This window comes from Aplidium turbinatum, chromosome 7 (genome assembly GCF_918807975.1).
Source record: "Aplidium turbinatum chromosome 7, kaAplTurb1.1, whole genome shotgun sequence".
NCBI lineage: Eukaryota > Metazoa > Chordata > Ascidiacea > Aplousobranchia > Polyclinidae > Aplidium > Aplidium turbinatum.
Window position 1 is genome coordinate 19,196,898 of NC_137478.1, and position 18,203 is coordinate 19,215,100.

Here is an 18,203-nt window from a genome sequence, read left to right on the forward strand (position 1 = left end):
TGTTCCAAGCAGGGTTACCATATCTGTTACCATATTTTAGTCCGTCCCGTTAGCTCAGTGGTTACGCGCCGGCTCAAGATCACGCTGCGCTGGTTCGACTCTCGGGGTGTGCGCTTGAGCAACGCACTTTCAGGACTGCTCTCTATTCAACGGCACCTAGTGAATGGAATAATACTCCGGCAACAACCGGAAACTTCACTCTGCCAATCTCGGTAACCGGTCGTGCGTCGAGAGTCTCTACAAGTATGCGAAACTTCCAGGAATAACCTATCAAGGTTATGTCAGTCCGAGGATAAAGATTCCAAACCAATTCCAAATGCGAGAAAATTGGCGGTTTTCGATGCGTTTAGCTTTTTTGGTTTGGCATAAAGATGTTTATTAGCATTTTATATTGAAGTTTTAAAAAAAATTGTTTGCTTCTAACTTGTTGCTTCTAAAAACAAGCTTGTCGCTTCTACCTGTTTCTAGACCTTTTTGCTATGTTTGTCATATATTGTTTTTTCTTCATTGTGATGGTCAGAAATAAAAACAAACTGAACTGAACTGTTTTATCTAGGATATTTGTACTGTAGTAGGCTATTTATAAAAACACTGTTGAAATGGCAACCTCACTTCTCTAATCCTGCTTTCCTTTATAAATTATATTTTTTTCATTCTATAATATACCTGCATTTTTGGGCTCATTTAGCAACAGGACCATCAGCTCATCCCCTTGCCGATTTTTTTGTAACCCCGTGTTCGTTGTTAAGAAGCATAAAGCATAGTATGCACATTTACATTCGAGTTTAGCAAGAATTGACAGCGATAGACACATTTTTTGCTCAATTTGTCTGTGTGGCAGATGTTGAGAGTTTTGTGACATGAATTAGTGGTGTGATAAGCCTACCGTCATAGGCGAAACATGTGTCTTTTGCTCTCAATTTTTGGTACCGTTGTTTCAAGAAACATTTGTTGATTGGAAAAGTCTTAATGGCTATCAAGGAGGCAACATCGCTATGGAGTACCGTCAGCAAAAACGTAATGCTTGCTGTTTTGTAGTGAGTGTGACTATAAATGTATGATAATTAGCCTTGTGTATCAGGTAGATTGCTTCTTTAGGCTACATAAACTATAGATAATAATTTTATACACAAAAAGCATCCAGCAACATTATCTGACAATCATAGCCTTTTTCAGCCCCTCCACTTTTGGTAATTTTTATCACTTCAGTAATTGTTGCAAAACATTTAGTACATACTCTATCTACGCTATCTTTTAGACTTTAAAATATCCTCTTTGAGTAGTAGTCTATTAGTTCAGCACGATTCCTTTGCAGTTAAAATATGTTTGACATAATTATCGGACCAATAAAAGTTAGGCAGTGGCTATTAGACGGGTGCAACCTAATTCGTACCATAAACAATTTGTACCGTCAATTCGTACCATGAAAAGATCAAGAGAAAAAATAGCACAAAGCCAAAGTCGCTGATCGCAACAAAGCCGAAGTCGCTAAGCGGAGTTTCCGCAAAGATTTTAAAGTTAGGGTTAAGCGGAAACTCCGATCCCTGTGCTATTTTTGCTTTTTTTATTTTTGTTGTTAGGGTTAAGCGGAAACTCCGATCCGTGTGCTATTTAGGCTTTTTTAATTTTTTTGTTAGGATTAAGCGGAAACTCCGATCCGTGTGCTATTTTGACCTTTTTAACTTTTTTTGTTTTTAGGGTTAAGTAGAAACTCCGATCCACAATTTGTACCATAAAAAAAATCGAAAAAAAAATTTAAAAAGCCAAAATAGCACACGGATCAGAGTTTCCGCTTTTCCTTTTTTTCCCATTCTTTTAGGGTACGAATTGTTCATAGTACGAATTAGGTTGATCCCTATTAGACTGGCTCTGGTCTTTTAATCTGAAACTTTATTTGACCGGTCATGACATATTTTTGCGTTCACCTTCACTTTCAAAGCAAAAGACGAGAGGAGAAAAGAAAAAAAGTACCCATGTAAGTTCTAAATTCAACAATTTTATTCAACTGGATAAGAAGCGCGTACGATATTTCTCGTGCTGGCGTTCCCAAGGGAATGAGTTTGATACTACCCAGAAACATTTTTTAACTAAATTTTGACCCAAAGTGACTCAATCGTGAGGCTGCTGCATTTTTGTGGTCAATTTTTAATTTGAGTAGCTTACAGCCCAATTGTTTATATCTTTTCATATCTGAGCAATAAAGTTAGAGTTTTTTTAGTTTCCTGGAATTTGAAAATTTCTCTGGGTAATTTTCCGTTCGTCATAAGAGGATGTGACCGTGTTTGCCGAACGACGCATTACGTTTTTGCTCTCAACAATTTAGTTTGGTGGCTGCAAAAAGTTATAATACTGTATATGCAATACTTCTTTAAAAAAGATGGTTTCATCAATGTCAAGTTTACTTTTAGGCAGTGTTTTTTAGCAGGCAATTTAGTTTGAAAAAAAAAATGCTTCTGGTTAGTATCAAACTCACTTGTGGATACCAGCTCAAGAAACATTGTATGCGCTGCTGATTCGGTTGAATAAACTATTGAATTTAGAAGCTATAGCCACTTTTTTCTTCTCCTCTCGTCTTCTGCTTTGTAAGAAAAAATGAAAAAAAAACGTCACGATCGGTCAATTAAAAAAATCAAATGATTTTTTTATTTGCTAAAATAAAAATAAATACATCAACAAACGTTTCACTGCTTTTCTGTAATACATCATCATCATAATCCATCGTCGGTTTGTTCCCCACTAGTGGGGGTGGCCGATTGTTTCCGCGCAGCAATTGTTTTAATCCCTTTTCTCCATTTCGCCCTGTCCCTTCCATCTTCCTCCTTCAGTCCAACTTTTTTAAATTCATCCTTCACTTGTTGTTTCCACGTTCTTCTTGGACGACCGCGGTTTCCTCTTCCCATCCACCTTTAGATCTAGTGCCTTTCTAAGAAAACTTCCTTTCTCCCTCCTTATCACATGTCTAATTTGTCCATACCATCTTACTCCATTTGCCCTTGCCAGTTGGTCTATGGTCTCTCTCATCTCTAGCATATCCAACAATTCTTCAGTCCTTTTTTCCCTTCTCGTTATCACCCCACACATTGCTCTCACCATTGACCTTTCCGTTCTTCTCAGGATTGCCAGTTCACTCTCTCTCAATTCTGTAATAGTTCTGTAATACAAAAGTTATATTTAAATACTTAAGGCTGCTTTATAAGGATGATACTATCATAATTTATTTGTGATGTCACAGACAATAACGTTAGGCTAGTAGGCGGGAATAATTGTACATGGTCAGCATACGCGCCGACTTCCGGGGGGGGGGGGCGGCGCCCCCCGTAAATTTATGGTTGAGGGGCAACAAAAAAAGCTAATACAATTGGTGTTTCAAAAAAAAAAAAAACTTCGCGAAAGAGATTTAGATCATTTAAACAGACTTAAACAATGCCGAAAGCGAAAAATAGCCTACGTTGTTCTTGCCCGCAAAACAGCAGCTGATCGCATGGCTTTCTCAGGAACGTGAATTACTACTGAGATGTGCACGCTCACAGTCACACACTGCTTATCTTCCCTTGCGTGAGGAGCAACTTCAAAGTCTAAACGCATGGTAGCGAAAAAGCGAATGTGAGGTTTAATGTTTATTCTCATTTCACAAATTATCCAAACGTCCGTTAGATATTTTGTGTCTTCAAACATGAAATCGAGTTTAGCAAACATTATCGAGTTGAAACTACGACACAACGAACAATTACGTGAATACAGCTTAAAGAAAAAATGCATTTTTCAAAACTGTCATCCGTATTCCCTTCTCCCGTGTATAAGTCGAATAGTTTATTCCCGATTCTACCATTTGATGGTTCATCTAAGTATTGAAATTGACATACGGTGAGAAAATTTCAAAGTAATATATATCGTAAAGTAACTTCATCATCATCATCATAATCCATCGTCGGTTTGTTCCCCACTAGTGGGGGTGGCCGATTGTTTCCACGCAGCAATTGTTTTAATCCCTTTTCTCCATTTCACCCTGTCCCTTGCATCTTCCTCCTTCAGTCCGACTTTTTTAAATTCATCCTTCACTTGTTGTTTCCACGTTCTTCTTGGACGACCGCGTTTCCTCTTCCCATCCACCTTTAGATCTAGTGCCTTTCTAAGAAAACATCCTTCCTCTCTCCTTATCACATGTCCATACCATCTTACTCCATTTGCCCTTGCCAGTTGGTCTATGGTCTCTCTCATCTCTAGCATATCCAACAATTCTTCAGTCCTTTTTTCCCTTCTCGTTATCACCCCACACATTGCTCTCACCATTGACCTTTATAGGAATAGTTAAACTTACGTTGGTGAAATAAGGAATAGTTACATAACTATTCACGGCAATATTAAGTAAACTAGCTAAATTAGAGGCGCTATTTTCAGCGAGGTCTTCCCGCTTTGAGATCAATTATGATTCAACAGAACGCATTGTTTTGTTCGCAATGTGTGAGAATTAAATCGAAAACCGATAAAAAAAAGGTGTTTAATGGTCTTGGTTGCAGATATTGCCTGCATTAACGACGTCTCTTACCGCTATTATCACCTAGCCAACCTGACATCATTGTTTTATGCGGTCTCCAAGGTTTGACATCGACTTCAACGATCATCGCATGTTACGTAATAAGTCTCGTGAGCTTTGCATATTGCTCAACAAGTGCATAAAGTTTAGAATTGACAAGAAATCATTAAATTTGAAAATTAAGTTTGAATCACTGCAATAAACAAATTCGAAACTTTTACTTCGGCCGACGCCATTTCACATTCCATAATCTACGTCGGCAATGATTTTGCCGCAGCAAAAATATGTTAATTTTGAAAACTGCCGAGCTGGAGACAACTGCTTGTCCCGTGTATAAGTTGAGTCTGTCTTTTTGAGGTGAAAATCACTTGCGAACATCTCGACCTATACTCAAGTATATACAAAGACCTTCGATAAAAAACAGAAGAGAAAACACTTTGCCGTTGTTAATGCTTTGAAGGTAAGCAATTAGCAAAACGAGGTTAATAAAACTGATAGCGGGTTTCCACTCTGCTTAAGAATTGAGATCACAATTGTTTGCGTTTTATTTCGATAACTTCACTTTCTTGATCGCTTTTATTCACTCGCACGAAAAGGAAATGAACCGGCTTGTTTTCCAACTATGAGCTAACAATATCAACATTTTTACGACTAGGCATACTGCATGCGTAAAACTACAGTAATCATTTCAAGAAGCGGTTCTAATAAATTCGGTTTGCGACCTAGGTGTCAATATAAATAAGACACTAAGCTTAATCAAAGACTATTTTAATTGAGTAAAATAGCGTTATGGATATGACGTCATCACCATTCTCGCCCCCCAAGGTTTTTTTAAAAGTTGGCGCCTATGATGGCCAGGGTGGTACAAAGAGACACCTGCTGCATTAGTGAAGCTGTAGATGTCTGGAAAAATTTAGAACGAGATCTACAAAATGCTGGCCACTCCAATGTATCTCCTAAATTAAAAAATTGCATGAAGCAAGCTTGTACTCCGGCTCATTTTTTGTCCAATATATTGGACCCCAATATGGAGGTAGCAGACTATCTTTGGAAGAAATTGACGAGGCAATGGACTTTGCTGGTGACATTAGCCCAATCATTTTGTCAGAAGTTCTCAATTATTATCGTGCTAAAACTGGGCCTTTCAAACCATACATGTTTCAAGAAAATGTGCTCAATCAGTAACAGCTTTGGCATGGTGGAAGTCTACAGTCTGACAGAATCAGCAGTGATATGTTAAAGATAGCTCTGAACGTTTTGGCAGCAAAAGCTTCTAGTGCTGACGTTGAGCGAGTTTTTTCCACTTTTGGTCTGGTTCAATCAGAAGTTCGAAATCGATTGGGCACTGCAAAAGCTGGCAAGGTTGTATTTATGTGCAAACTTCTCAATGCAAAATAAACTGCAATTTTGTGTCATCTGAACTTTTATTGTTTTGGTATGGTACGTCAGTAACATATATTACACAGTTGAACTTTCTTTGCAAAAAGTCTGGTTGTAAGCTATGCAACAGTTGAGCAACAAAGCAAAGTGATGTGCGCTCAAACGTAAGGAAAGATCTTAGTGTAGTGAGATGACAGTCTGAGACGTACCTCAATCTCGACATGCACATTATGATTTAGTATAAAGAAACATATCAAACCTACTTAAAAATATGTGCAATTGACAGGCTAGTCTACAACATGGTAATAAAAATGATTAAACACTTGCAAAGCAAAGCCTTTCAATCAATCAAGTTCAAGGGGTTAAAAATAATTCTGCTATCTTACTAAAATGTTCTCTTCCCCATAAGTAGAGCAGACAACCGGAAACAGACATTGTTGTTGGCTGCAGCGTGGGTCAGGTGTACGTCGGAAGGCGTACACTGATGCATAGCGCTCAAGTCCGCTTTCCCGCAATGCAGGATAAACATATGAAAAACAAAAACAAACAAAACAAGTAGACTCGACGCTTTTTTATCTAAAAAAAATCATGATTTTTTCCAACCCTGTCAATTAGCCACTGCCTAAAAACTATCGTATAAAATCACAATCATATTGGTCAGTTTTGTTTGCACTTATTAGCTGCCACCAATTTCGACTTTAAAGGCTTTCAGCACAATCAGTATATATTTGTTTATCAGAAATGCAGGTCGTTTATTTATCAACAAATCAAAATAAAATAAGACAATTGATTTTGCTTCGAAGCGAAAAGATATAAAATATTTCAAAATTACAAAATTTAATTTTGAAAAATGAAAAGAAAAAGTAGCAATTTACCGTTTCAAAAAATAACAACTTTGCATATTCTGCAAAGAAAAAGCTTGATGATTCAAAAGTATGAACTTCATCTTCTCATAAAGATCCAAGTCAAAACAGTACATAATTGTTTCGTGTAGCAATGCTGGATCAAATAATTTTCGACCAAGATAAAAGTGTAGAAACACCACAAAAAATTAATTCAGGAAAGTGGTACCAGTAATGTAAGAAATGAATCTAACAGCATCACTGAAGAAATTGTATTGGCATCACCTGGGGTTATAGTCAGGGGAGCAAATGGGCAATTGATCCATTGAAATATTTGAAATAAACGTTTTACTCTCTGCTATCATCATTTATTGTTAATTTAAGCTGAAAGTATTTTCAGAAATTTTTTCAAGATTTTTTTGGAAAATCCCCTCAGACCCTGCCCAGGGTGCTTCGCTAGTATTAACTCATTGCCGGGTTCACAGACATGTGCAATACTGTTTAATTGCTTCCCCCGAAACTTTGTGCTGGCTACCCCATCCCCCCTGGCCCTGGCACCAGCACATCAAAACACTGCCCCTCCATTGGAAATCTGTTAAAAGAGGCCCTGCTAACAATGACACTTTTTTGTTGATCAACTCCTTTAAAATAACTACCTTGTACTTTTTACTGATTTCATTGGCAGTTTTTTAACCACTTCCCATCGGTATTAGCGCGCCGCGATCGTGACGCGGTAACGGCATTTTTTTCTTTTTTTTTTCTCGCGTTTCTGCATTTTGTACTGTCTTGTATAAAAGCAAACATTGACATTTAATTTTACATCGAAATAAAAGAAAACTTGGTAAAATGAAAGCAGCAGTGGTGTCTTATATGAAAGCAAATATTGTCAGTGATTGACATTTGATTTTACATCGAAATAAAAGAACACTTTGAAAAATGAAACCAGCATTGGTGTCTTGTATAAAAGCAAATATTGTCAGTGATTGACATTTGATTTTACATCGAAATAAAAGAACACTTTGAAAAGTAAAAGTAGCAGTGGTGTCTTGTATAAAAGCAAACATTGGCATTCAATTTTACATCGAAATAAAAGAACAGTTTGAGAAAATAAAGAAAACTTCGAAAACGAAATCAATAATTGATTTTGGTGTGGTAGTTTTTGAAGCATGGTACAGGGCAAAGCGGTACATCGCACTTGTCACATCGAAACCTCACTTCTCTTCTCTGACCATTTTTTGCGCATACAATACACCGTTTATAATTTTTATTAGACTGTGTAGGCGGGTTAAACTCCAAAAAATGTCCATCTTTAGCTCTGAGTCGGTCAGGGGTGGGAAAAGATCGTTTTCGGCCAGCTCTTGGATACTCTGCAATTTCTGCTGATTCCAGCATCTCACGAGCTAGCATGACTTTGAAGTTAGGCAAAGTCAATCGTCGGTGCTCTTGATGGAGCTTTTTGAATAGCAGAAATGAATTCACCAATGCTATGTCCACCATGTAAAAAAACAACTTCTTGTACCACTTTGTGTGCTTTCTTACAGAGCGGCAGGTTGCTGAAAGCTGATCTGAACGATCAACTCCCCCCATCCATTGATTGTAAGAAATCACACAAGTGGGTTTTACGATGGGATCTCCATTGATGCTGGTTTTACCTGTTGGACATAGCTCTGATGAATGCCATGTAGAGAGCATTTTGACGTCCTTTTTGTCCTTCCACACCATTGCCATCACACCATTTGCCGTCTTGAACACGTGCTCCCCTCTTTTTAATTTTTTTCCCGGAAGATTGGTTGGCATGTGCTTCCGGTTCAGCCGAACTGTACCAACTGTGTGGGTTTTGTTTTGCAGCAATGTGCAAAATAACTGTGGACTGCTGTACCAGTTGTCGATATAAAGGTAATAACCTTTTCCAAGTAAATCATGGCATAAATCCATGACCACTTTTGTACTTGCTGGTACAGCACTGTCTCGATCCTCGCCACTGTAAAATTTGAAGTTCCAGGTGTATCCACACATACCCCCACTTGATTCACACAGTCGGTACAGTTTTAGTCCAAACCGTGCCCTCTTTGAAGGATTGTATTGCTTGAACTTTAGCCTTCCATGAAACTTCAGCATAGATTCATCCACAGAGATGTGCTTCTGTGGACAATAAACTTCCTGAAAGTTGTGGAGAAATTCATCCAGCAGAGGTCTTATTTTGAAGAGACGATCGGTTCCAGCATCAAGATCATTGTTGTGGAAATGGAGGTTTCGCATGATCTTGATGAACCTATCCCTCGGCATGGTTTTCTTGAATAATGGCACATCGAGCATGCCATTCGTGCTCCAGTACATCTGCATTTCTGGCAGACTCACCACTCCCATCATGATTGAAGTAGCTAAAAAAACTTTCAGCTCTTCTGCTGTGGTGGCGTAGAAAGGCGTGTCATGTCGTCGTGAACTGGTGGCTTCAGGATGCTGTGTGGCATACAAATTCGTCTCTCTTTCAATGTTTCCAAGCGTTTCGGAAGTCATAAAACGTTGAAAAATGTCCAGGGGCGAGGTTGTTTCATCTAGGTCCACTAGAATGCCACTAGTGCCCACAAAAGGAAAACTTTGGGGGTCAAGCTCATTTTGGGTCCAATTCCAAGTCAAATTTTGTGCCACACTCTGACTTGGTGACCTGGAAGGAGTTTGATCTTCATCAGTTTGATCCTCATCACTTTCGCTGTCGCTTGAGTTCAGGGAGAATGTGTCGATTAAATCTTCCAATTCAGCAACATCTCCATCTTCGGAACCGGACTCACCAGACGATGCAGAGCCAAGAATTTGTTGAAGACCAACTTCAGCATCAACCGTAGACAATCTTCTCGCAGCCATTTTTCAAATCAATAACGTATTATGTAAAGCTTATATATATCACTGAAAGACAAGAAACAAAAACACATAAAATACAAAGCTTGTCATCTGAAATGTTCTTTGAATGTCTGTACCGGTACTAAAACTGCAAATATCTGCCTGAAAAATCGCAAGCATTACGAAAAGATCAGTGGAAAAATACTTCCGTTTTACAACAAAAGAAAATTCGCGTTGCCACCTCTTACAGCTAAAGCAACCACTGGAATACCTTCAATTCGCTCATGCTGAAGCAGAAAAACAAACCGAACTGAACTGGAATGAACAGTAGCTCAGAAAGCTTGCGTCATAGGCAACTTTCTGACAAACAAAATTCCGCTATAGCATTGATTTATTACAGCTGAAACCATTGCCTAAAGATAATAGAACCAATAGGTGATTCCCCTTTCAGCTGCTAGCAATGAGCGTCGATAAGCGCTATCCGATGTCAAACCACGAAAAATTTGCGTCATTTGACGTTCCCCGTAAGATTGGCACAGAAAAATCACGCGTCATTTGACGCTATCCGCATGGAAGTGGTTAAGGTACAATTGGCATGTTTTTGAAATTTAGGTCTGGCAACTCTGTTTCTCAGATGTAAAGTTGCCAGTTTTCCAGCCAAATTGTATATATCTGGCATGTTGGCAGTTTTCCTCTGTTCGTTTACAAAGTTCACATGTATCGACAGTCAAAAACAAAATAGTTGTTGTGCATTTTTACACTTTGGAGTAAAAGGCCAAAAAAACATTCTTTTTTAAATTTCGTTAATGCTTTTACTTCGAGCATTAATATCTGTACCTGTAACTATAGTAGTAAAATAGTAGTAGATAAGCCTAAGTGCATAGGTTTTGAAAATGCAAGAAAAGAAAATTTCTCAAAATGACACTTACAAGTTTCTTGTTTTCGACCGTCGATATACAGGTAATAATATAACTAAAGCCGTTTTCAAGTAATAGACATTAAAAATGAAACATTATGGATAAACGAATTGTTGAGTTTGAGATGTCTCTCAAACACTGTCTGAATGTCTGGTAGTTTTTTTTAGTTATTGACGCTTTTAAACACTGTTTGGATGAAAATTTATTTATCGTAGTATCTTATTATCCTTGAATTGAACTTTGGTAGGTGAGTAAATGTTTCCTCAATTTGAGAAAATTGTAATACGCCTAGGTAAGTAAAATTGTAGTTGAGAAAATTTAGTAGGAGCCGTAAAAGCTTCATTAATTTATGATTAGTGCAATTGGTAGGCCTACTTAGTTTCTTTAAAATAAATTTTCAACATGAAAAGCAGGTAAAAGTATTGGTTTTTGGGGACATCTTTATCCCTACTCTGTGCAGGATGAGCCTATGTGTATAAAGTTGAGGAAATCTGCACTGGCGTGAAAAAGTAAATTTTGGCTTATCAACACAGAGTAATGTCCGCCCCAATAGCTCAGTTGGTTAGCGCGTGACTTCTGGAAGGAAGAAGCTTCAAGATGAAGCGGCGCTGGTTCGACTCTTGAGATGTGCACTTGAGCAACGCACAATAAGGATTGCTCTCCATTCAGCGGCATCTAATGGTTGGAATAATTCCCCGGCAACAAGACTTCAACAATCGGAAAGTTCACTCTGTCAATCTCAGTGACCGGGCCTGCGTCAGTGATTCAAAGCCTCTACAAGTATGCGAAACTGTCAGGATTAAGCTCTGCAAGAAGCTTTCCCAGTCCGAGGAAAAATATTCAATCAATGTAAATTCTGTGTTTTTGTCTTCGTGAACCACTCTCTGAATTAGTAATTCGCAAATTGCTCTGCATTGATTAGCCAAAATTTGCTATTTTTTTTATTCTTTGTAAAAATACCTCACCACCATTAAGTTTATTTTATTCTGATGACCTGCTTCTGAAGAGAAGAACCTCACTACCAGGATTTTAGGGTCTGCTACTATTCGGTGAGTCCGATTCGGTGAGTTCCTAACCCCTAACTCCAAACCCCTAACCCTAAAACGACAATGATAACTAGGCTACGGTACCCAATAATTTAGAAAAAAAATTGAAAAAATTCCCCGTTAAGGGATCGGACTCACCGAACCGGGCCATTCCAAGAATTTTACCATGCAAGTCATAAGCATTGCACTTACTAGTCTAATATTCCTTGCAGGCAAATATACAATAATCAAGGGGATGTGGGGATTTTTAAATTCAATAAGGCATCAATTGAACAAAAATGGAAGACACCATAGTCGAGTTTTGCGTGGAGGTTATTAGCATACTCGAAAAACCCAGGTACCCTCCCACACACTAAACGGAATGAGACTGCTACTAACAACAGCTTCATTGTCTTGAGACGTGATGGAAGTGTTAAGAATATGAATACTGGACCAGTGTTGTACGACGTACGTTGACGGTGTCAACTTTTTGTTGACACTGAGGCTAGCACCATCAGTTTATTTTTTAGTTGACAAAAGTGATAGCGCCGTCAACTATTTTGCCGATTTTAAGCGTCACGCGCTATGCATCATTTTTCGTTTGCATGGAAAATCTCGTTTCACAATGAAAGTTAAATTTTGTTTGACGTTTTGACTTTCAGACTGATAGCAATAAACAATCTTTTTGTGTGGCAGCTGTTCGTCTATATCCAGTTATGCTGTTTCAAATTTATTTATCGTATCCTAGGTTAATCTAAGTCGAGAAAAGATGAAATCTTCTTTTGCAGCTCGAAACAGTCTCAAAAACCAAACTCGTTAGAAGTCGAATACTTCCGTTTTGTGAAACCCTGGCTAAAATAGCGCGAGAAATTAGCGCTGACACTTGACGCCGTCAATTTCTTTAAGAGCTTACGCAGTACTTTACGCCGTAAAGTTTTTAGGCTATTTGCGCTGACGCTGTCAATTTATTTCATTGACGCATACAACACTGCACTGGACTCAGGGTTGGTTGGGTAAAACCTCTGGGAGGATTTTCCCAGTTTCCCCCTGGTAAAACTGGGGAAACCCTTAAAACTTCTAAATGTGTTGTTTGTGGAGTTTCTTATGCAATATAATGCCTAGCCAGCTGTTTAGCTGTTATCTCATAACGTTTTCCATCTGAAAGTAGATAAAATAGATAAAGCTCCGGATCATCACAGAGTGATATTTCAGGTTTTTCTTTTGACACTTTTTCAATGCGTACTGACTCACTGTCTGCTGGCAGTACCAAACTACCAATAGTAATTTCTTATTGAATTCAGAGGGTCTACCTCCAGCTCAAAGACCATGCCAGTCAGTTTTGTGCTGTTGTGACTAATTGCTTCAGTTTAAATTGCAGCTTGCAAACCAACTGATATCTTCCAGCACTTTGCCGGAAAGCAGTAGAGGTCGTCCGCATAGCCTCCCCAGTCCGAGTCTCTCAGTGGTAAGCACTTTCCTGAAACGCTTCTTCCCACAGAAAAAAAAGAATGCTTTAAAAACGGTGTCTAGTGCAGGAATGCCAGCGACAAATTTCCAATAAACTTAGAACGTGTGTTTAAAGAAAACCTAGGTCCAAAGAAGATGTATTAAAGCAGTTAAAGGTACCTGCATGTGCTTTTAACACCACTTTATATCATTACACAGAAGCCTTAGAAAGCTGCAAATAGTAACACATAGGCTATATATGATTAGGCTATACAAGTATACATGCTTATTTTGGTAGTTATTATGGCATATAACTATATACAAAAACAAATAGAGTTCCTGTTCCAACAGCGCCATTGTTCGTCCACCAAAGTGCACAGCTGACATGTTCCTATGATTTTCAGCATTGCTTGGATCTATTTCTCCTAATTTTCTGTGCATGATGTAATCTTCTCTGAAGAAGAGACTTAAAATATTTCTAGGTTATATTCTGTAGAAACCATAAATTACAACTTATGCAGACGAACATGCTCACAGTGGAATTCCAGGTTGACACTATCTTTTTAAGAACATATTGCAAAAAATGAGCATATACTTTGTTCCACGATTAACAAAATCATAAATCCGTTTTCCACCATCAACCTTGTCAGTCTTACATTGAGACTGAAAATACAAAACCTGCGCTTCCGACTGCTCTTACATGCTGCTGATGACCAGTTTTCGAGAAAGCTTGTGTTATTGTTTTCAGTTTGTGATTGTTTTGGCATTTTATGTTGAGCTGTATCAGCAACTTTTTGAATCTAAGAAAAGTTACAACAGAAAAACCTAGATTTACCCAAATTTGAAAATAAAACTTAAAACCCAGATGTGGTAAAAAAACCCCAGATCTAGGTGGAAAAACCTAGCGGTGGCATCCTTGGTCTAGCGGAATGGCCCGTTTCGGTGAGTCTGATTCGGTGAGTCCGATCCCTATTCAGTGATTTTTTCAATTTTTTTTTAGATTATTGGGTACCGTAGCTTAATTATCATTGCCGTTTTAGGTTTAGAGGTTAGGAACTCACCGAATAGTAACAGACCCTTGGTCTAGTGTGCTACTCTCATAGAAGGAGAAAAGTGAGAAGAAAAATGAAGGAAAAAATGTTGATCAGTTTAAAAAATATATGACTTTGTCTGCAGATGAGCAAGAAACTCACGAAACTTTGTTTTTAAATAAGATGACAATTTCATTCTCATACTGGCAGGATATGAAACTAAGGATACATCTATTTTTCCAAACATCTCTTTTATCAAATCAATGAAAAAATTGTCACCACTTAAATATTGGCAATACATAAGAAAAGTTGCAAACAATGAGCCAGTAAAGAAGTTTTGTTCATTGATGATGGCAATATCATCATGCCCACCATCCAGTGCTGGAATAGAACGCTTGTTCAGTAGCATGGCTTTAATCCACACAAAGCAAAGAAATAAACTCGGCAATGAGAGGATTGCCAAATTAGTGCATGTTTATAGACACTTTAGATGGAAAGAATCTGAAACCCCAGATGAAGAGCTGTTCAATGTGGACAATGAAGACTGTTGACATGTTATCAATGACTGAGATTATACCGGCTCTTAATCTTTTCTTTCTTTGGCTTTTGTTGTTCAATGTTTACAATTTTGTTTGCTGACTGCATGTTAGGCACAGGCGAGCATCTGAGTTGATAACACACTGGTATGTTCATCTATGTAAACTAATGATTGGATCTATCTATCATTAGATACTAGTAAATCACAGTATTTTTCTTTTTTTGTAGGATAAGCACAGGAAATCTAATAGGTTCGTTCAAAATACGATGGTAATAAACATTAACTATGAGAAGTAATCATTATTTCGTTCTCATTTGCAAATTTTAACAACTCAAGTTTTCCCAGTTTCCCCCAAAAGGTTTTTCCCAGTTTCCCCCAAAAGGTTTTTCCCAGTTTCCCCCACAAGGTTTTTTCCAGTTTCCCCCAGGGTTTTACCTGAATAAAACTAAAGTGGGGGAAACCTCCTTGGCCAACCCTGACTGGACTCCGTACTACAACCTCAACAAGTGTTCGATTTCCACTCAGAGACATCTACATTAGCCCATAAATTTGGAAAGTTTGATTCCCGCTCTCAAGAAACATGCTTATTGCACATGCGCCACTGATGATCCCAAACAAGGGTTAAACTCGAGTATGGCGTCTTCCATTTTTGTTTGTTCAGTACTTTAATGAATCAGGAGAACCTGTGCCTTTGTTTTCACACTGCTTAGAAGCCTTAAGTTTAAATGGGCTTGATGAAATTTATCAATTACTTTTGGATAGGCTGTTGTTCAAATATGGGGGCAGCATTACCATATTTTTCTTTACCGGTACTCAACTCTTATATGCCACAAAATACTGCACAAAGTTTTTCTTATGTATAACACGAGGCCATGAGAATGTATTCTGACCATGAGAATCATCACAGAGTGTGTCATACATTTGCAATCATTAAACATACTGGTATGTTTTACCAGCCCTTTAAGCTCCTTTGTTTTTCCGGTGACCAAGCATGACCTGTCAGAGCTTCTTTCCAAAATAAAAAATTGGTTAAAAATTTAGGTTTTGAAAAGTCAGTTAGCATTGTGTTTTTGTGTAAGGGTAAGAATAACGCAAACAAGACCCTGAAACATATTTGCAGTTGCAGCCTACTTGAATGCACTACTTCCCAAGTAGGCTACAGCAAGTCGTCGACTTTTTATAGGTTGACAACTTTATGCTAGACTTTTATCAGCAATATTTTTTCCTCTGCGTTTGGAGACTTTGTCTTGTTTTTGAAAAAAAGACTGCGAACGCGAGTGACTAGAAAAAAGTTTCACGTACAAACGCGAGTGGTGATAAAAAGTTTCAAATACCTACGGACTGGAGAAACGTTGGCTTGTTGAAGCCGGCTACCAAACAAGGCATACCGGCGCGGTGGTTGTGTAGGCCATTTCACAACTTCTCGGTAACCATGGCCGCCGGGAACTTAAAGAAATGTTTTTCAGTAAACTAAGTGTTTATAACCAATTGATCATTAGAATTAGAAAGGTCATTATATACTGTGGAAAATTTGGTTTATTTAACTTGCATAAGAGTAGGTGAACTTACCTCCAAGTATTTGAACTCGTGTTTGTTGTGACCATTTTGATATAAGTGTAAGTAGTTGACAAGTATAAAAGTAGTTGTGAGTTGTGATTATTTTGATATGCAGGCCTCGAAATAGCTGGCGGCCATGGCCGCCTGAACTTTCATTAATGGCCGCCAATACCGACCTGTCAGGCAAAATTTGATGGCAAATGTTTTTCATAAAAAAAAAATTGTTGGAATAAATTCTTGTACTTCAGTTGGCTGTGCTAATTGTTCGTCGTTCTACCAAGCATTTTTTGGTTCATCAGAAACTTATTTTTAGAATTTGAATTTTCTCAATAATTAAAATACCCGTATTTTACGGACCATAAGGCGCAATTTAAATCCTTTTTTTTTTCCTCATAAATTGATTGTGCGCCTTATAAGCCAATGTAATGGATCAAATAGTGCATTATTGCCTGCACTCAAAACCAGTACCGATACTATTATTATATAAATAAACCACCGTCTTACACAATAAACTACGGTAAAAGCAACTAGCAACTGTGATATTCACTAGGCCCAATTTTTCTTTTGCTCATTGTACTATTGTGACTTGCTTACATTTATTAGGCATTTTTGTTTAATGAGCTTTATATGGTAACCCATACTCCTTAAAATACTTTGCGTTCTATAGCCCGGTGCGCCTTATGTCTGAACAAACAACTAATCAAAGCAAGTTATTGACAGTGCGCCTTATAATCGGATGCGTTTTATGGTCCGCAAAATACGGTAACCAACTGATTGAAATATTAAAAATAAACAAAGAAATTGAATATTTTTTGTTTCAAATCCAGCATTTAGGTTATTGTTGATCAAAACAAAATATAGTTGAACATCATTATTAAACATGGAGGGTAATATTTTTAATTCAATTGAAAAGCAACTTGATTCATACACTAAAGGAGCTTTGACCGGTAATAGGTGGTCAAAACTGCCCGGTTTAAACCAGGTTTTAACCGCCGGTTTAAACCGCCCCGGTTTAAACCAATCAACCCTGATGCATGGACACACACACGTAACAATGCCTTTTAGCATACGTTTTATCTGTCCGACCAAATAAACAATAAATTTTTAATGTAATCATGGGCCAGGTTTATGGTGCAGTTTTGAATGTTGTCTCGGACCCCACAAAAGCTGCAGGAATGCGATGGCCGATCGTAGGTTGCCCAAATGCCCACCCCCGATTTATACCAATATACGAAACGTATGTTTAACATGACTTGCATGCAATGAAATACTTGCTGAGCAATAAGATATGAACAGTTATATTTTATATTGCTCTTTGAACGTTATTTTAACATGAAGTTTGTTTTACATTCTTGATCAGAAGCCATGTACACGAGTACCGCATTTTTTACATGGCAGGTCCCTTTGGAAATAGGATTGAATTCGTGTTACTTTTTTGTTTCATTCCTTGATGGCAGTCTTGCACTATCTGGCCTGTCACGTTATCAATGCCCACGTGTGCACTGTGCAGGTTTGCAACGCTGATAGTTCTGTTAGGCAAGACCAACACTACGTGGCCAATGTTGGAACGGCTGTTGATGAGATGCCAGACTAAAATCTATCCAAGGTCGTCATTAATTGTTTCAACGTTTGTTTCCAATTATTATTTATGTATTGTTGTTTATTTATTGTTTACAACGTTATTTTAAATATAGCCTAATGATACTTTTAATTATCAGCATCGCTTTTCCTTTTATAAGTTTTGTGTGTCATACGGCAGTATAGTGCAGTCGTGGGACCTTAAAAAGTGGTGTTTGTGGGAAAATTTTTTTATCAAGCTAATACGTTGCTCAGACTTTCCCCATATTATGCAAATGGCTCAGAAAAAAATCCCCATCAATCGGATGATGGGAAACCACTTTTTGGGCCCTTTTTCCAAATGACGTCACAATTCCTTTTGAGTCCAACATATGAAAATTTCAAGTTTTTTAAAGTAGGACATATTATACATCATTTTTTAGCTTTTTTCAAGGGGAACAACTTTTTCTATTAAGCAGAACCCTAAAAATGCACAGAAAAAGAGTTATTACCGATTAAGCAACAGGATAAATCCTTG